This window comes from Capsicum annuum, chromosome 2 (assembly GCF_002878395.1).
Source record: "Capsicum annuum cultivar UCD-10X-F1 chromosome 2, UCD10Xv1.1, whole genome shotgun sequence".
NCBI lineage: Eukaryota > Viridiplantae > Streptophyta > Magnoliopsida > Solanales > Solanaceae > Capsicum > Capsicum annuum.
The window spans coordinates 107,528,263-107,551,448 of NC_061112.1; positions in this window are offsets into that span (position 1 = coordinate 107,528,263).

Below are 23,186 nucleotides of genomic sequence, written 5' to 3' on the forward strand. Positions count from 1 at the left end.
TATAAGTATTTTTTTCTAAAGCTTGAAACGATATATTTTCTTAAAGTGAATGAAATGCCTTCAAGTATGTTTCAAAGATATATGATTTCGAATTCCAAGTACTTGAGTTCAAAAGAGTTATGAGTTCTTGAGCATTAAAGAAGTTTTACTCTCTATGAGACATATGAATGAGTTGAAATTATTGTTTAAAGTTTCCTTTAGCCTATGGGTAATGAGAATAAGAGAAGATTATCGACTTCAAGGTTAAACTCTTATGATTGACGAGATTTGTGTTACATGCTCCATTCTACATGATTCATAAGCTTTACATCTTGTAATTATTCAAGCCATGTGAGTTATTACTTATTGCATGCATTATTTGATTAAAGAGTATTGATGTTGTTTTATATAAATGCAAGCACCCCTACATACTCAGTACATTCCCAAGTGCTGACCCACGTATACCTCTATGTGCTACATTGTCTTATAATATAGGTTAAGGTGCTCAGTCCCAGCCTCGTCAATAACTTTCGAGTACCTCTATCTACATTCCTACAGTGGTGAGTCCTCATGGTTTGGCGACATATCTCCAAACATTTACATATTTGAGAGACTATATTATTACTTTCAGTTCATTTCGGGTCAGTTGGGGACCTATCCCAACGACTCTCTAGTTCATGGATTAGTAGAGGCTTTGTCAGACTAGTTATTAGATTATGATTGTGTTGAGAATTCTAGTATTGTGGTCGTTTGGATCGAGTATTTTCTCTGTATTTTCCCTTCATATGATATGACTATGCTAGTGTTTGAATGATTTCATCTTGAAATGAGTATTATTAGTAGAAATAGGCTCAAAGGGTTAGCTTGGATCTACTTGTAGCCTTAAGCACCATGTGACATCCCGGGAGGCGATTTTGGGTTGTTACACACAAATATGCTAACAATCAATTACAAGAAATTGAAAAAAAATCATAGTCATAAGCATGAATTTTTTCTAGGCAACAACTGCCATCTCCCTCACGACTCCAAACCTTACCAATAAAATTAGAAGAAAAAGTGTAAAAGGGAATCAAACATATTAATTTGATAAGAGGAAAAAAATTCAAATAAGAAATTACAGTAAAATATGGCTTCTCACTCTCCTAGTGGAGAGTGTATTACACATTTCAGGCCATGTCAGCGACATATCAACAATTGTACTTAATTGATACGGTTAGTGAATGATAAAAGGGTTCAATAGGTACATGGCCTAATTGAGGTGCCAATATGGAAAAATCCAAAAAGTTCAGTGTCTTGTCTATGTATTATTCCTATATATAGAGAGTTCACCTCTACTAATTGCCCTTACAGTCCTCTCTCGCCAAGGTAAACTATAACATTTACTTCATTATGATTGTGTATCTCTAGGATGCTCAATTCACTCATTACTTCATTATTTTTGCCAAGAGTATCATCGACACTCTTTTATTGTATAAAAGTATTATCTGTCTTCCTAGAGAACGTAGTTCTATGGTTACTTTTATATCTTTCATTCATGTTATTACTAATTTGAGACAATTAGTGATATAGAAGAAACATTTCTTGTTACGATGTTATCATTTTACCAGCCAATTATGAAGTAGGTTACCATAAGGGACCAAAGGTAATACATGCATGTGGAATATCATTCACTTAAATAAAATGGAACCGACAAACTTTCTAGTTGATTCAACCATGAATTACTGCATTTTCTCTTATCATTTTCATACATATTCCTTGGAGTAAAATCACTTTGAGGATGAGGTAGCACCTTCACTACGTACCTTTAATGGACAATCCCGCTTAAAACTAGACCTATTTATGTAGTTTATATATGTACAATACTATAAAAGTTATGAGTATATCTTAATATTTAGTAGCCAGTAGGTGTAACGCCCCAACATCGTGTCCCGAGATATCATACAGTGCTTGGGGTCAGTGACCCCAAGCTAAACCTTCTACTGGTATAACTCATAAGCAACTGAATAAAAAGTATAAATCTATACATATTATCGAAAAACAACTACTTTTTGAATCTGATCAATACAAAACTGAATTTACAAGATTACAACTCTACTTTACAAATCAAAACTGAAACTCAATACATCAATTTTTACTGACTGCTTATGAAGCCTATACTAGTACTGACTTTAGATAGCCAAGTCATGACTCCCAACTATCCCAATTCAAGACGACCGAAATAGGAAACTAAAGAACTACTTAAACTGTCTATCTGGCTCAAGCCCTTAAATTAAGATGATTCATCACCTACTGATAGGAAGCTGCAAGCTGACTGAATCTAAATGTGCATACTAAGTCTTATACCTACATTATGAGATAATGTAGCACATGGACGTATATGTGGATCAGCACTTTGGGAATGTACTGAGTACATGAGGGTGCAATGCAATAACTAAATAATATCTCAATATCACCATAGCTTATAAAAATATGCATGCTGACATAAATGACTCACATAGCTTGAAAAATATCTGAAATATAAATCTTGTAAATCATGTATAATGAAACATGTATAAATCTAGTGAATCATTTAACTTGCTTCTAAAATTTGTATTCTCCACTTATTCTCAAAACTTGTAAGCTAGATGAAATCTGAAACTCATTCTGTATAGTAAACTTTTTATCTTAATACTTTAAATCGATAAAACTATTTCAAGAATAGGGGACATCTTTGGGAGTTTCTTCTAACTGACATAAACCATGTGAGCTACATGGAGTTCAATGTCTTACCCACGTTTGGGAGAGTTGTTCTATCCTTACCATCGAATAGAACCTTAACTTTAGTGATCACTATCTTAACCCACTTGGGGTAAATTAGAAACCTATGGGGGCACGTAGTTCTGGGGCATGAGACCTCAGAATCAAGCCCAACTTAGTGCTAAATATTGCTCCCTTACTTAGCTCAGAACTTAAGAAAATCCACATTAAAAACATTTCAACAATATGTGATGGGAGCTAAAATGCATATATGGATTTCTTTCTTAACTTAGGATCAAAACTCACTTCTTTCTTGAAATCTTGATAGACTTATCATGAATAAGCTTTAAAGTCTCAATAACATAGAAATATATGTACTCTTCTTGAAACACTTTAAAAAGTATCAATAAGTCATTATCAAAGACTCACAATTTTACAATAAGGCTCAATTCACAACAACAAATCTTGGAAATTCTTTAAAATATGATATCAACATAGGAGTATGTAATTTATGTCATGAACTCTCATTTTATACCATAATTAAATAAGATAATCATGCAATTCAAGAGTTGAACAATTCCATAATATCATAAACTTGAAATATAGCAAAATAATATGACTTCATTCTTGAAAATATGAAATTCTTTAATAAAAACTAAAACTTTTGGGCAAGAGAATGAAAGAGTGTTCTTGTTTAAAACGCACATACCATAAACTTAGAGCTTTTGGATGACTTCAAAAATTCTGAAAGGTTATTCACGAACTATTGGGTGTCCCTCATAATCCTCTTAACAGGGAATTCAAATATGCAAGAATTATCGAATTCTCATGGTTGAATCTCTAGATAATTGGGTTTTTATGTTGAAACCCTAGCCTTGTGGTTGAAGGTTTGTAGGGAATTTTGAGATGTTTAACTAAAACAGAATGGAAGATAATACTCTCCTTGAGGGTTATAAGTCGTGGGAATTGAAGGAAAAAGACCAAAATACCCTTACTAAACCACTTCCCAGTTGCTGAAAATCTAAGGCTGACGGCATTTGTGATAAGCCGTCAGACTTGTGATAAGTTGCCACAAATGTCGTCACGGGGGGGCTGGAATTGATGGATTTTTGCCTAAGGCTGACGACATTCGTGATAATTCATCACACTTGTGATAACTTATCAGAAATATCGTCACTGGGGGATGGATTCTGCGTAAGGCTGACGACATTCGTGATAAGTCGTCACACTTGTGATAAGTTATCACGAATGTCGTCACTCAGTTTTCCAGGCTGACATGCTAGAGTAAAATGGGCATAGCATTTTTCTTCGATATTATATTTAGACAAAATTGATATCTTTGGAAAGATAATTCGAAGATCTTTCATTTGATATATAGTAGGCCATGCAGTTCATAATATACAAGGAGTTATTGTCGATTGAAGTCGACTTAAGTTTCGACACTCACTAAAACTAGAACGATAGGAAAGCTTTCAACTTGACCTTAAATTAGGGGATCTCTATGATCTCAATTCATGATCAAATAGGTTCCCACACTACATAATTGATTAACGTACCAAAGTTCCATAGGATTTATGGCTTTTGAAACATCTACACGTAGAAAAGACGATTTTCGTTCTAGCCTGAAATGCGGGGGTGTTACATTATCTCCCCCTTGGGATCATTTGTCCCCCCAAATGTTATTCTTTAGGTTAAGAATACAGAGAAAACTAAGGATACATAGTTGAAATAGCTTATTAAACTGAATCTATATCTTTCTAAACTTTTGCATACTTCGATGAATTCATATACTCATGATAAGAATAACTATCTAACTGAATCAGTGATTAGAGAGGGGCTGAATGATGGAAGGTTGTTGCCTTCGTCTGAATCTAAGCTAATTTGCCCTTTTTACTTATTTTTGAAGAGCTGACTCATGCTGAGAGTTTAGAATTTTCTTGATGTGCTCATGGTGCTATCGTACTTATAGACTGTGAGGTGATAGTTTATGTAGGCACAAATCATAAGAAAACAAGGCTAAGATCACACAATGGGTATCACAGTGTCTGAGCTGGAATACTTGGAAAATGAAGATCGTTCGGTGAATATTTATGAACTGAATCATATCTAGATATTCTAATTCTGAAACTGATGCCTGATAGATATACTGAGCTAAATTCGCAATTGCAAAACTATTCAGAATTACTGTACTTATGAAACATCAGGTAGTAAAATTAGGCTAGTTCAAAAAAAATATGAAAATCCATAGAAGAAATCCATAGAAATCTATGTGCCTGATTGTTAAACTGAACTGCTGTCTATCCAAAATGAATCATACTAGATACTCATGCTCAAGTAGAGGGTTTCTTCAACACCCCTCTATGGAGTTCTAATGATTTGAAGGAGCCTAGAATTTTGGTCAAGATCTGAACAAGACATCTGAATAAGGGATTATAATATTGCTACAATTTCATAGCTTGGAATCATATACCTTTGAATCATAGACTAGGGTAGAATTTAGTAGACTTTAGGAAATGCAACCCCTTACTTAAAAACTTAGACACACTTCTAACATATTCTGTCAACTAATATTTTACCTTAAAAACCATACTTATTGATTCATCTTCTAATTCTAACAAGGCCGTTGATATTTCCTTCTACTCATGTCTAAACTGAAATAAATTCCCTCACCATCTTCAAGCCTAACCCACAATCATAGGGTACACCACATAACACTGTATTACTAGTTTGAATCGTAATTCAACACACCCTACACTTCACAATTTCTCATCTCATGAAAATCCTCATTACTACTCCAACAACCACATTCAACCTCGTACAAGACATTTTACTAATGTGCATTGCATTTATCTTAATATACAAACATGATGTTCAAGCCTCACTTTTATAACCACATATGCACTTCTAAACACACTCTCCTAAAATACCTTTGTCACAACATACAAACCTCAATCAAGAACAACTTCCATGCACTACTCCTAGGAAGACATACATAAGATTTCAACTACCCAAACATCTCATATAAAACTTTGACTAACCATGATGGGTATTAAATACATGGCTTCAATATTACTTCACACTTTACTCCTTTAGCTAAAATAAGCATACAACGATCTTCCAGCAACAAGAAATGTTTACTCTCTCTCCAATCTAGACAACTAATTATCATCACAATCTTGACCGAAGGAAAGGTAATAGAAAGTTAGAACATGAGGGCCCAAAATATGAGGGGATACTATGAATAACTGGATACTCAACTGAGGCTTGAGGAATAGAATATATAGCATGATGGACTTATCAAAAAAGTATGATCTGAGGATATGTAAGATATAAATCTAAATTTTGCTGATCATTAAAAGTATTTCTTGAGTACTTGGACTGAACATACTGTAAATCTTGAGTACATGAATCATGAGCTGAATGACCTGAATTTGGAGTTCATACCTTATGAAATGTGATTCCAACTGCTGAAAGAACTGGAACTACTCATTTTTGGGAACTAAGAGAGTACATAATTCTCCATCATATTCATGAACATGAATCAAGATCATGGAACTGAACGCGAGGCATGAGTAAGTATTGGGACAACTGCAAATACTGAAATAAGATTGGGTCAAGCATTAATCTTTCTTACAGCTATTCTATAACTTACTGGTACATCTACTAGAATCTGAAGGCTTGACTTGGTCACTTGTTCTATCATCTCCCCCTTAGATGTAAGCCATCACTCTAAGGCTGTGAACCACTATATATACTCTAGTCTAACTACAATCACTTTACTCTAGAGTCTGGGATATAGCAACGCACATAAACAAAAGAACTTAACCTGAATGACTGCACCTAAAAGCCTAAAACCAACTTTGAATACTCACTTCTGAGCTACACCTTATATTTCTATAGCCCCAATAGTAATCATATAACACTTGAACACTTACTAAGTTTGAATATGCATGAGCATCCCCATAGTTGGAGTGCACACCATCTAGTGCTTCAATTCTTATTCTTATTAGCTTAATCTTTGAAATTTCAAACTTAGATTCTAACTCTTAACATGGGTATCTCCAAACCTTTGATGGACCATACAACTTCTGTCATAGCCTACTAATATCACACTTGTAAACTTATGTTTCTAAACCATGAGAATCCCATTCATACTTAAAAAGGCTCAACATCTTCAATCAAACTCCTTAACTTAGCTATCAATAACATTACTCATTATCTACCTAGTCTTTCTCCACCTAAAATCTCAACAGTACTATTGACCCTATAACATGCAATAATCCTCAAAAAATAATGCATCCCTATAGCACCTTGGGCGTACTTCTGCATCATACATACCACGTCAAACTTGATTACGAATCAAGTAAACTTATGCTCTTGCATACACTATTCAAGCCTATTATATCAGTTCCCTATAACTAGTATTATTAGCCAAGAAATCATCACATACCTTCATGACCACCAATCATTCAAACTTAATACATAGTGTTGTTCTCACTTAGAAGCTATAGAATAACTAGCCCACTTGAGCATCATAATAACGATAATCAATCATAATCATATGACCTATCTTATTTACAATCCATTACCACATCCTCCTTTTAAACATCATTACTAGCCACCTATCTATACACCTAATCTTCTTTCATATCTCTATATGTTTTAACTAAACTTCCTCTTGCAAATCTCAGGAAAGTCTAAATTAACAATGCTCATCCACCAAGTACTCTCATCAATAACCTATACTTTTCTAACACAACAAATATCATCAAAAACTCTTTTCATACTTTAAGAAAACAACAATTCACCCTCACTAATAACTCCTTCTTTACCTTCTACTAAACTAACACACAAGGATATATCACTTCATTACTAACTCAATCATATGCACAAGATTCGGCTATACATATAGTTAGTGAATTTCCCTTACCACTTTTCTTGTCAATACACCTCTAAACCCTCATTTTCAACCAACACAAAAACAACAAGATGCACAATAAGTTTCTAGTAAATTGAAATAGGCCTCGCACAACTTCACTAGACTTTGATTATTCAATAAAACAATGATAACAAGGTTACAAGAGATAGAAAATTGACACACTATATTCACTAATCTAAGAATACACATCTTATTCTGTCTTGCTTGCATGACTCATAAGAGTGAGGACATAACTCTGATATTGAGAGACTTATAACACACTAGAATGCTACTTTCAAGCCGCTTTGTGTGACTTCTAAAGCTTCTTGCTATCCAATCTGCGAGCATTATCTGGGGAGGAACTAGAACTTACTAACCATGCTATCTCAAGAATAATACATGGATAGGGAAGTATAGCTTTTCATTATAGATTCTGAGGCAGAATCTAGAAGTACATCTGACTTGGGCTTAGTGCACAATTTTTATGAATCATAAATAGAGCACTTCAATCATCGGAACTAAAAGCACCGATGGAATACTTTTTAGCTCGCTTATAATCCGTTAAATATCTGTGGAGATTGTTTAAAAAAGCACGATCTATAAAGATTAAAGCTTGACTATTTTTGATACCTTCAAAATAAGCCAAAGATGGCTCAGATAGAGTAAGATAACAATCTATATAAGTTTCTTAAAGAACATTTCTATAGCCGGATATGAGACTTGAAAGAATGGAAACATTTTTTAAATGCCTTATAGCTTCTTGAAGAAAAGTAAGGACATCTCCATACCATTCTGGAAGACTCTACTTGATATGGCTTCACAGGCACCCTAGGACACTTGAACTTTGTGCTGTAATACCAAGTTTGTAACGCACCAAAATTAGGTCTCGAGACATCATATGGTGCTTAGGGTCACAAGTAACCCCAAGCTAACCCTTCTACTGGTATAACTCATAAGTAAGTGAATAAAAAGTATAAATCTATACAAATTAGCAAAAAACAACTCTTTTCTGAATTTGATCAATACAAAACTGAATTTATAAGGTTACAACTCTGCTTTACAAATCAAAACTAAAACTGAGTACATTAACGTCTAATAATTGTTTATGAAGCCTCTACTAGTCTGACTTTAGATAGCCGGGTCATGACTCCCAACTATCCCAACACAATACGACAAAAATAGGAAACTAAAGAACTACTCAAACTCTCTATCTGGCTCAAACCCTTGAATTAAAAGGATTTATCACCTGCTAATTGGAAGCTGCAAGCTGACTGAATCTGAATATGCATACTAAGTCTTGTACCTACTTTATGAGACAATGTAGCATATAGACGTATATGTGGATCAGCACTTTGGGAATGTATTGAGTATACGGGGTGCAATGCAACAAGTAAATAATATCTCAATATCACCATTTATTATAAAATTATGCATGCTGACATAAATGATTCACATAGCTTGAATAATATCTGAAATATAAATCTGGTAAATCATGAATAATGAAACATGAATAAATCTCGTGATTCATTTAACTTTCTTCTAAAATTTGTATAATCCACTTATTCTTAAAACTTGCAAGCTAGATGATATCTGAAACTTATTCGGTATAGTAAACTCTTTATCTCAATATTTTAAATCAATAAAACTATTTCAAGAGTGGGGAACGTCTTTGGGAGTTTCTTCTAACCAAAATAAACCATGTGAGCTACATGGTGTCCAATATCTTACCCACGTTGGGGAGGGCTGTTCTATCCTTTTCATCAAATAGAACCTTAACCTTAGTGATCACTATCTTAACCAAGTTGGGGTAAATCTGAAACCAACGGGGGCACATAGTTCTAGGGCATGAGACCTCGGAATCAAGACCAACTCGATGCTAAATACTACTCCCTTACTTAGCTCAGAACTTTAGAAAATCCACCTTAAAAACATTTCAACAATATGTGATGGGAGCTAAAATGCATCCCCTTTATCTCAAAATCAAGGATGTGGATTTCTTTCTTAATTTAGGATCAAAACTCACTTTTTTCTTGAAATCTTGATAGACTTATCATGAATAAGCTTTAAAGTCTCAATAACATAGAAATATATGTACTCTTCTTGAAACACTATAAAAAGTATCAATAAGTTATTCTCAAAGACTCACAATTTCATAATAAGGCTCAATTCATAACAACAAATCTTAGAAATTCTTGAAAATATGATATCAATATAGGAATATGCAATTTATATCATGAACTCTCAATTTACACCATAATTAAATAAGATAATCATGCAATTCAAGAGTTGAACAATTCCATAATCTCATAAACTTTAAATATAGCAAAATAATTTGAATTCATTCTTGAAAATACAAAATTCTTTAAGAAAAACTAAAACTTTTGGGCACGAGAATGAAAAAGTGTTCTTGTTCAAAACCCACATACCTTAAACTTGGAGCTTTTGGATGACTTCAAAAATTGTGAAAGGTTATTCATGAACTATTGGGTATCCCTCGTAGCCCTCTTAATGAGAAATTCAAATATGCAAGAATTATCGAATTCTCACGGTTGAATCTTTAGATAATTGGATTTTTATGTTGAAATCCTAACCATATAGTTGAAGGTATGCAGAGAATTTTGAGATGTTTAACTAAAGAGAATGGAAGATAATACACTCCTTGAGGATTATAAGTCATGGGAAGTAAAGGAAAAAGACCAAAATACCCTTACTAATCTGCTTCCCAGTTGCTGAAAATCTAAGGCTGACGATATTTGTGATAAGCCATTAGAGTCCTGATAAGTCGCCACAAATGTCGTCACGGGTGGGCTGGAATTGATGGATTTCTTCCTAAGGCTGACGATATTAGTGATAAGTCATCACACTTGTGATAACTTATCAGAAATATCATTACTGGGGGTTGGATTCTGTGTAACGCTAACGACATTCGTGATAAGTTGTCACACTTGTGATAAGTTATCACGAATGTCATCACTCAGTTTTCTAGGCTGACATGCTGGAGTAAAATAAGCCTAACATTTTTCTCCGAAATTGGATTTAGAAAAAATTGATATTGTCGGAAAGATAATTCCAAGATATTTTATTTGATATATAGTAGGTCACCCAGTTTGTCATATATAAGGAGTTATGGTCAATTGAAGTCGACTCAAGTTTTGATGCTCACTAAAACTTGAACGATAGGAAAGGTTTCAACTTGACCTTGAATTAGGGGATATCTAAGACCTCAATTCATGCTAAAATAGGTTCCTACGCTACATAATTGATTAACATACCAAATTTGCATAGGGTTTATGACTTTTGGAACATCTATGCATAAAAAAGACAATTTTTGTTCTAGCCCAAAATGCGAGGTGTTACAGTAGGTTTAATGGGAACTGAGTGAAAAAGTACTAGTGCACACAATATACCAATTTTGAAAGGTGACTGAAGAAAAATGGACAAACTGAAATGAAATAAATAAGGATAAACTTCAAAGGATAAGATATTAGCCAATTGTTGCTACAGTTACCCAAACAAGGTGTAATAGGTTATTCACATTTTGAGGAGTACAAGGATACTTTGAGCCTTGTCTTCTTCTCTTCATTTTATGCGATATCGGTGATGCCTCATCACATTTAGGTATAGTTGTCATCATTAATAGAGTAAATTATGGAACAAATTGGAAAATAATGGCAATACTTGCATAATTGTAGCGATAATATATCCTTTTCCTTGTAAGGTAATTTAGGGAAATAAAAGCCTACATATAATGAAGAAGGATCATTGGCATGGAATGAACAATATATGCCACATCCTAATTATATGTTGTATTAAGGCCTTCCTGGGTCATAACTCTAAGCTAGTCAGTTTGTATTAAGTTCTCCCTGGGTCATGAACTGTAAGCTACTCGGTCATATCTCTCTACGTGGAGAAAGTAGGGAAAATACCATCAACCCAAGTTTCTATAAGCATTTGACTGATGCATTTTGCATATACTCTGAAGTTTGTAACTTTATCTGCTTTCTTAACTTTGATTGGAAGTAATCTAATGTGTTGAAGCCCTGAAAAACCACAAAGCCCTGACATAGATTTCAATCCATAAAACCGCACTCAATCTCCACTTAGCTTTACCTAACTTAGCTGATTATGATACTCGCAATCTGTTCACAATCTTAACTGATGCCCATCACCCCTCCTATAATGACCCTCCTAGTCGTTTCGTGAATCTTATTGGTCTTTTGTATTTTTTCTTTCCCCATAGTTTGTATACGTGATCCATAATTCACGAGATGGGTAGTATCAATTTTTGAGTTATTCAAAAGTAATTTAAGCCATTAATTAGGTCCTTGAGATTAATAAAGTTAAACCTAGTAATGATCAGCCTTTATAGTGTTGTAATATTCTCAATAGGTCTGCAACATACTTTTTAGTCAATGTTACTATTAGACTTATTTTATAGAGGTTCCGATTAATATCCGGGGATCTATTGAATATTTTAGATATTATTTTAGTTGATGGTTATGGACGAAGTTCATATTTATTTATTTATTGAGATGTATTTATAAGAATTGAATTAAGTGTTAAGGGTTTATTATATTTATAATTATTATAATATAATAATAATAGCAACATCTGACATTCGGGGTAAAGGGGGAGGCACACGAAAGTTGTAGTTTTCACCGCAGTTTGCAGAAGGAGCATCAATAGGTGAGTCAATTCCTAGTGCCTATGTACTGCTACGTCTTATTTATGATGTTAGGCATCAATTGAATTTTCAAGATAGTCATACGGTGGATGTAAAATATGTTAAGTAGGGATTAAATTTAAATTGATCAATTGTTCTGTAATATTATTCTAATCATTGAAAGTCGTGTGGAGTAATCCTAATGCAATGATTGGTTAATAGTTGGTCAATGTTGGAATTTTCATAGACATAGATAACCACTGTTGCATTCTTGAATAAAGATTGCTTAGTTATAATGATTATAATATTATTTGTGAAGTATTTTTATAAAAACAAAAAGTAAGGCAATGGTTGGCCAAATTTTTGGTTGATAACAAAGATGCGTAGTTTTTGTTTGTTACTGGTAAAGAAATAATAAAGCAGATTAGATGGTTACTGGCTTTTTTAAGTAATTTAATTATAAGTTTGGGGTTTTTATAGCAAAAATTTATAAAACAGATGTCATGAGATTCATTATTTTATGGGGATTATATATTGAAACAGATTTTGAACGTTCCAAAACTTTGAGGAAGGGCAAGGCGCTTGAGGACCAATTATTTTTGGATTTTTTGGTTGAGGTATGTTACGGTTTAATTAGAGTTTAAACTACACTTAATTGTGTGTATGATCCTAAATTGTATACTTGTTGATTTGTATTCGTACATGCTTGAAATAGTTGATGTCTAGATTGTTGATGGGTGTATAAGTGTTTACTGAAAATTTACATGATGGAATTGTTTTATGACTTTAAGTGTACTTGTAAACTTGGTACATTGTGTTGTATGTTGTGAGGTTGTGTAAACTGATATTGATAATACTTTTATATGTTGGTGTAACACCCCGAATCTTCTACCCAAAAAGATACACAGTGCTCATGACCTCAAAGGACCACAAGCTAACCAATGACTAATATCTGTAACTGATCACAAAATTATATACTGTAAATATGCAAAATGTAAGCTGTAAGGTCATAAGGTTCAAAACTAAACTAATACTGAATATAATACAATTTCTGTAATTGGGTATAACAATACCCAAAACTGATATAAATTGTTTGAAACATGTTGTAGTCTGAAAACACTCCAGTCTGAAAGCCTCTAAGCTGTCTGAAATCTATGGAGTTGATGGAACATGCCCCCAACCAACTCTAGCCTACTGAACTATTAAAGTAATAAAATAATCAGGATATCCTTGAATAATGAGGACTAACTTCCAGTTTGGCTGCTGAACGTCTAACCTACTAAGGATTCTCGGGAGCACGTGCTTCTAAACCTATGGTATAAAACACCATAGCACAAATGCGTCAGTACGTTTAATGTGGTATGCAAGTGAGATAGGTTGAAAGCAATGGTTCATATGCATGAACAATAATAACTGAATAATATTAATGTGAGAATACATGCATAAATACATAATTGTAACTGAGATCGTGATAACACTGACTCATGAATTCTGTTAATGTGGATTTTCTGATATCTGAGTACTTATACTGGGATACTGAATATGAATGACTGAATCTAATGAATACTGAGAGAATAATGTTGTATTACTAATAAAGGAAAGACTATTTCTAATAGTTTTAATTATGAAGAACTGATCTGATTGACTGTATCTGATAGTCCTGAAACTGAATACAGATAACATGAGTTTCATATAAATTAATATACTATTAACTAAGTTCATGATAACATAATTACAGAGCATGAGTACTGATAACATGAGTGACTGTATCTGACATTCCTGATACTGATGAACTAGTTGAGTTTTGAACTGTACTGAGTTGACTCTATGTGAAAGTCCTGAATTTCTGTAGAACTGATCTGAGTTCTATTACTGAGATTGAATGACTGTATCTGATAGTCCTGATTCTGTAACTGAAACTATGGTAAGTAGTTATGTAATCGACATGCCCCTAATAGGCCATTATAGTTGAGTTGGGGTCCAATCTGTAACCCCAATTGGAAGGGTGTTAATACCACGCCATTGGTAAGGACAAGCTGTGAGTGACACTCATCAGACAGTGTCCCTAAAAGAGAACGGTGGGGCCCTTATCTCACAGAGTTTATGCACCTCATCATCCCTTGTCTGACAGTGATGATGTCTCAACCTATGTTGGCTACATAATTTTGGAACGAAAGGATGACTTCTAATAATCACACCCTCATCTGACAATGTATGTTTCCATCCTTGGGTTCACTCGGTGCTAAATCCTACTCTCATCTAAATAGACACTGATCATGATTAACTAAACTGAACTAGACTGAGTTAACTGAATTCCATTGACTGATGGACTAGTACTCAAATTACTGTATTTCTAAGATCTCTGATAGTACTGGAATTACTAAGTTTACTGAGTTTTTCTGTTTCATGAGACTGTCTGAATTCTATGGCTCATGGATTGACTGAGAGTGTCTTGAAAACATGACACTGATTCTAGGCACCCAACTATATTTTTTGGGTACAAGTACCCTTAGGACTCGATTGAAGGAAACTGATAAAGCATGACATTCTTGAATACATGACTAGCATCAACAATCCATAATACAATAATTGAAGATATTTCATGGAAATTTGATTATCATAGCTTGGTACGTGAATAAGATAGCATGTATGTGTGGCATAATATCATAACGCTAACTCATGAGAAATCCAACAAACAATTCCAATACAAAAGAATAACATGGATGTCATTTTGGATCACAATTTACTATAGAGCATAGTTCCTATCCTCTTAGGCATTTTATCAAACACCTTGCATGCACCCTTAGGGAATAGGCCTAATTATCAAACTGGCATGTTATAAATGACTCAATTTATGGATTTCACTCACTTGTTAAGGTAGTTTCATGAAAAACACATATATATTCCAACTTTAGAATTATATAACAAGATAACATGGTTACAACCAACCCACAACATAAATATCATGGTTCATAGTTTAAAATAGGGTTCTTGAGCTTTATGGATGAAAGGAATCCATAAATCAACACAAAGAATACCTTAGTTCTTGATTCTACAAAGATTGACGGAGAGGTTATTGAATTTGAGTCTTGGATTTCAATCCCCAATTGAAAACCCTATCTTGTTCTTGAAAGAAACTTGAGATAAACCCTATATTTTGGATAAAATATGGTTGAATCACGTGTTATAGGGTTCATATAAGGTTGAGAAATTGACCCTTTTAACCCTTCGATATATATTTTATTTTTGAGAAAATTTCTTGATTTGGCAGGCACGCACGACGCGGCACTATCAGATCGTGTCTTTACAAAATTTCCAACTTTGAATGTGGCTAACTACGCGATGCAGTGAAATCGCATTGCAATACTGGATGGGACTTGGAAGTTCATTGCGACGCGGTGGTATCATGCTGAGACATTTGCAAAAGGATGATTCTAAATTTAAGCCTTGGCACGATGCACCATAATCGCGGAGGCTCACTGGATTGTTGACGATTGCCATTTTGACCTACTCCATGACACGCTGATGACTTAGGTGGGACATTGTCTTACTAAAATGGGTCTAAATCTTCACCCGGGTGTCGGATTTGGGACAATTTGGTATTGAATGAAAGCTTATTCGATTTCCCACATGAAAAAAGTGAAAATCTTACAAATACCACATGTATAAAAGTGGATTCATATTTGAAACAAGTCTTCAGTATTTCTGGAATGATATTTTTAGCTAGGTAAAAGTACGGGGTATTACAATATCTCCCCCTTGGGAACATTCATCCTCCAATAAGACTGTCTGAGATGGGAGAAATGATAAGCTGAAGTACATTGTAAACATGAACAATCAAAGCATGACTACATGACAACATTACTGAGATTCATACTGAGAATGCATATCTGATGCATGATTTTATGACTGAGCTGATGCATGACTGCATGACTGAGAGTATTGATAAGCTGATCATGCATATCTGATTCGTGAATACATAACTGAACTGACTCACAAACATATGACTGAACTTGCAAGGGTAAATATACCAAGTTTGAAATAAAAACTGATCATGGAACTGAATACCATATTAGTCACTGAACTCTAAACATGAAACTGGATAATCTTGAGGAAAGCTATTACCTTGAGGAACTCTAAACTGGATTTATTACATGAATAAAGAATGGGATGCTCTTGTCATAAAAATGTGGGGGTTCATAGTGTATCTCCCTCTTGGGATACTATGTCCCTCAAAGAATACTGACTTGGCTGAGTCGCTGAGGAAACTAAAGTGATACACAAGGCATCTACAAGCTGAGTGTTAACTGAATATCTGGGATATGAAACTAAATCATGATACATGGACAAAGTTGAACACGCAACTACCTAGTTGGTCCATCTTAGAATTATCATATTCATGAGATTTTGAATAATGTAATTAGATGGAGAGATGGGGAAACCATACCATCTGAACTTGTCCATTCTAACTGCTAAACTAAAGTACTGACTTTGCGGACTAACTCATGTTGAAAACTTGTACTCGATCGAAGCATTTCAATGACACTCTTTCTATAGAGTTCTAATGACCATAGAGAAAAAGCAAATCTTGGCCTGGTTCGAGTAGGAAATCTGAATGGGAGATTGCGATATGGCTGGGGTTGTTGTGTTAGGAGGCAAGGACTATGAAATGTCATCTAAGATAAAATGACTAAGCCTCTTGCACTACAACAAATATTACTGAAAAGAGTTACATGGGTTTTGAACATGAGTGTATAAATATGATAACTTATCTTATTAACAGGATAGTTGATAGCTGAATATAGGACATGTAAGAATGAATTGTACTTGGTATAAATAGTTGGAATGAGACTATAAAGTCTTATACACAGAAGGTAATGGCTGACTGGACATGAGGTAACTTGAGCATGAATTTTCTAAAAACAGACTGATTTGAGAACACAAGACCAACCATATAACATAATTTCGGAATAGTTTGTAAATTGTGGTACCAAAATACCTATAGATGGATAATTTATAATTATATGCTATGGTCAAGAAAACCTGAAATTGAACTGATTTACTGATCTGATTACTGAATCGAAGCTCACCCTATAACTTGGATTGCAACTGAGACTTATATTGTAACTATGTTCTAGGTTCCAATGTCCGAATACAGAAAATATAGTTTTCATATAACTAATAAACTGTTAGTGAGGTACTTAATTCTGAGACTGAACACTGATTACAGAGTTTTGAAGACTGAAACTGTAACTAACATGGTAACTGAGTTTTGATAGTTATACGACGGGGGATGACTTAAGTAAAAAATCTGGATGCCCACTCACACTCTGTACTTTCCCAACTTCTAAATACAACCTCTTGCTAGCCATTTACTACCACACTAATATGAAATTCAAGTTTATCTTCACCACTACACCCTTGTGTAAAATAAGCATGCAACAATTTTGTTGTAACATGAGTATCCACTCCCTCCCTTCTAAGCAACTGCTCTCCACTATACTATTTTAACAAAGAGAGCTCACTAAAGGGTTAAATTATGAGGACAAAAAGCATGAATTGATACCGACTAAATGTGACATATAACTGAGGCTTGAGGATTAGAATTTCAATAACATGGATTTACCAAAAAGGTCTGATATGAGGATATATATAATATATTCTGATCTTGGCCAATCACTAGGAGTGATACATAAGTCATGTGGGCTGAACATACCATAAAACATGGAATGAGTACATGAGTCATGAGCTGCATGACCCGAGTCTGAAATTTCTGAATTCATGAGACATGATTAATAACACTTAGTAAACTAGAACTAAACTCCCTATGATGGGAACTGAGAGCGCACACGATTCTATGGAATAAATGTGAACATAAGCTTTATTCATGGAACTGAGATGTGAAGCATATGTAGGCATCATGATGACTGAAGTACAAAACTTGTACTGAGATAAGGATGGATCGAGAATCGTCTTCCTTTTACTACATGTCTATACGTACTGGTAATATTAATGGAAGCTAAGAACCTCACTTGGTCACTTGATCTACCATCTCCCCCTTAGCTTTAAGCCATCATCATAAGTCTGTGAACAATTTACTAAACTCTGAACTGAACTAAAATTATTATCACATACTTACACTTTATTCGACACCTGCTTACCTTACTAAACATATCATCTGGTTTTGTTTCTTCATAGGCTACTAATACCACATCACCTAATTCACCTCTACACCTTCACACTTAGTAGTAAATTAATAAACCTAAGTGATAGCTTGCACTGTTCAAGCCTACTGATTTACTCTGTTGCAACTAACCCCATGAATACATAATCTGTTCAACCTAGATAATGTTATCCCAACTCTACTACTGCTAAGCTCCTGAGTTCATCCTTATAACTCTAGGTCATATGCTATCATAGGATTCTGAGAAGGGATTTGATGACATAGGAGTTCTCATGATCATGAATAAGAATGGTACAACTCTAGAACATAACTGAACTGATGGGATACTTTTGAGATTGTGGGAAATCCTGTACTAACTGTCTGTGGGGACTGTCTGAGAAAGCCTTATCTCTAGGACTTTGAGCTTCACTATTTCTGTTAACTTAAAAGTAAGGTAAAGTTGACATGAGTGAAGCATGATGAGAATCTACATAAGTTTCTTACAGAACTTTTCTCTAGCATGACATGAGACATGAAAGAAGAGAAATTATTCCTAAAATATCTCATAACCCCCTGCATATAAGTGTGGTGCAAAACACACCCATGAATAAAACTCTAGTAGATGCGGCTTTTCAGAAATCCTAGGACACTGTTGAACCTTAGGCTCTGATACCAAGTTTGTAACACCCCAAATATACTACCCGGAATGCTACATGGTGCTCATGATCCCGATGGTCCACAAGCTAACCCATGACTAATATCTGTAATTAAGCTCTGAATTATATACTATAAATATGTGGAATGTAAGCTGCAAGGCCATAAGGTTCAAAAGTGAACTAATATTGAATATAATACGATGTCTGTAATGGGATATAACAATACCCAAAACTGAGATAAAATATTTAAAACAGTTGGTATTCTAAAAACACTCTAGTTTGAAAGCCTCTAAACTGTCTGAAATCTATGGAGTTGATGGGACATATCCCCAACTAACTCTGGCTACTAAAATAATAAAGTAATAAAATAATCATGATATCCTCAAATAATGAGGACTCAATGCTAGTATGGCTTCTTAACATCTAATCTACTTAGGATGGTCGAGAACACGTGCCTCTAAACCTATGGTATAAAACACCATATCACAAATACGTCAGTAAGTTGAATATACTAGTATACAAGTGAGGTTGGCTAAAAGCAATGTTTCATATGCATAAACAATAATAACTGACTGAATAATATGAATGTGAGAATACATGCATAAATATGTAACTATAACTGATATTGTGATAACACTAACTCATGAATTCTAATAATATGAATTTACTGATATCTGAGTATTTATATTGGGATACTGAATATGAATGATTGAATCTACGGAATACTGAGAGACTAATGTTGTATTACTGATAAAGGAAAGACTATTTCTGACAGTTCTGATTATGAAGAACTGATCTAATTGACAATATCTGACAGTCCTAAAACTGAATACTGATAACATGAGTTTCATATAAATTAATATACTATTAAATAAGTTCGTGAAAACATGATTATGGAGCATAAGTACTGATAACATGAGTGACTTTATCTGATAGTCCTAATACTGATGGAACTAGCTGAGTTCTGCACTTTACAGAGTTGACTGATTTGACAATCCTGAATTTTTATATAACTGAACTGAGTTCTATTACTGAGAGTGAATGACTGTATCTGACAGTCCTAATTCTATAACTAAAATTATGGGAAGTAGTTATCTAATCGACATGTCGCTAATACACTATTATGGCTGAGTTGGGGTCGAATCTACAACCCCAATTGGAAGGGTGTCAATACCTCACAACTGGTAAGGACAAGCTGTGAGTAACCCTCATATGATAGTGTCCCCAAAAGAGAATGGTGGGGCCCTTATTTGACAGTGCTTATACACCTCATCAACCCTCGTCTGACAGTGTTGATTTCTCAACCTATGCTGGTTACATAGTTATAGAATGCAAGGATGACTTCTAAGAATCGCACCCTCATCTGACAGTGTGTGTTCCCATCCTTGGGTTCACTCGGTGCTAATTCCTACTCCCATTTTAATAAGCACTAATCATGATTAACTAAACTGAATTGGACTGAATTAATTGAATACCATTGACTGATAGAATAGTATTGAGATTACTGTATTTCTGAGATATCTGAGATTACTAGAATTATTGAGTTTACTGAGTTTTCCTGATTCATGAGACTGACTGAATTCTATGGATCATGGCTTGACTAAGAGTATCTTGAAAATAAGACACTGATTCTAGGCACCTAGCTATATTTTTCGGGTACAAGCACCCCCAGGACTCGATGGAAGGAAACTGACAAGGCATGATATTCTTGAATACATGACTAACATCAACAATCCATTATACATTAATTAAAGATATTTCATGGGCATTTGATTATCATAGCTTGGTACGTGAATAAAATAACATGTATACATGGCAGAATTTCATAAGCCTAACTCATGAGCAATCCAACAAACAATTCCAATACATAAGAATAACATGGAAGTCATTTTGGATCATAATTTAGCTATAGTGCATAATTCCTATTCTCCTAAGCATTTTATCAAACACCTTGCATGCATCCTTAGGGCATAGGCCTAATCATCAAATTGACACGTTATAAATAACCTAATTTACGGATTTCACTCACTTGCTAAGGTAGTTTCATGAAAAACACATAAATATTCCAACTTGGGAATCATATAACAAGATAACATGGTTACAACCAACCAACAACATAAATATCATGGTTCATAATTTAAAATAGGGTTCTTGAGCTTTATGGATGAAATGAATCCATAAATAAACACAGGGCATACCTTAGTTCTTGTTTCTACAAAGATTGACGAAGAGATTCTTAAATTTGAGTCTTGGATTTAAATCCCCAATTAAAATCCCTAGCTTGTTCTTGAGATAAACTTGAGAGAAACCCTATATTTTGGATAAAATATGGCTGAATCACGTGTTATGGGTTTTATATGGGGTTGCAAAATTGACCCTTTTAACCTTTGGACGTGTAGCTCTAAGAAAATTTCTTAATTTGGCAGGCTGACATGACATAGTGCTATCGTGCCGTGTCACTTGCAATTGCCAAGTGGTAACTAGGTTGACAGCGCGATGCGGTGAAATCGTGTTGCAATACTGGATGGGACTTGGAAGTTCATCACAATACAGTGGTATCGCATTGAGACACTGGAAAAAAGAAGATTCTAAATTTGAACCCCGGCACAATGCACCATAATCATGGAGGCTTACTGGATTTTTGATTATTGCCATTTTGGCCTGCTCCGCGATGCGCTAATGGCTCAGGTGGGACATTGTCGTACTAAAATGGCTCTAACTCTTTACCCGGGTGTTGGATTTGGGCAAATTCGGTATCGATGGAAAGCTTATTTGATTTCCCATATGAAAAAGTAAAAATATTGAAAATACCACATGTATAAAGTGGATTCATCTTTGAAACAATTCATTAATATTTTTGGGATGATTTTTAAGCTAGGTAGAAGTACGGGGTATTACAGTTGGATCGGATACAATATTGATATGGATATATTTTTATTGGATCAGTTACCAAGCTGGTATAGATATATTTATGTTGGATCGAGTACCACACATGTACAGATATGTGTATGTTGGATCGGGTACCACGCCAGTATGGATATATTTATGTTTGATCGGGTACTATGCCGGTACGGATATGTATATGTTTGATTAGGTACCACGCTGGTAAAAATATGTTTATGTTGGATTGGGTACCATGCTGGTATGGATATATTTATGTTGGATCGAGTACCACACTGGTACGGATACGTATATGTTGGATCAGGTACCACGCCGGTACAGATATGTATATGTTTAACGAGGTACCACACTGATATGGATATGTATATGTTGGATCGGGTACCATGTCGGTATGGATATATATATGTTGGATCGGGTACCACACCGGTACGGTATATGACATAGATTTTTCCCTATAGATCATGACTTTTTTTGGAAAATTAAGTCTCATAGAATATGTGTTCATAATTGTGTTGGTTCTGTGGATGTTTACAGTATGGTTGATACTCTTGATGCTTATGTGACTTGTTTGTGAGTACTGTTTGACCTGTCATTATTGTATTATTGATTCTTTAAGTATTTATTATGTGATGAAGTCTATCTACTTCTTATTTGAATTATATTGTGGACATATTATTAAGTTGACTTAGCCTATGATAACTACTAGTACTAGTGGTTTGTACTGATACTACCCTGTACTCTTCTTTTGTTGTGTGCAGAAAGTGTTCTAGAGGCTCAGACATGACCTTATCTCTAAAGTTTGTTAGAAGATCTTGATTCGAGGTTGAGGACTCCATCTTCAAGCTGCCATGGGTTATCTTATTTGTTATTGTCCATCTTTTGGGCAATGAAATATTTCTTATTTACTATATTTAAATATCTATTTAGACATGATTTTTCTTAGTAGTTCTTGTACGATGACTTTTGGGTCTTAGGAATTTTAGTAACTAGTTTGGTGGATTTCCATATAATTAATGATTAGTCATGGATTATTATTATTATGTTGATTTTATGATATAATCATCTTAACATTGACTAAGTGATTGGGTAAAGGTTCTATTTAGATGGTTCTCCTATAAGAATATTAGTGTGGGTAGCACTCATGGCTTTTTGGGTCGTGAAAAGTTGTTT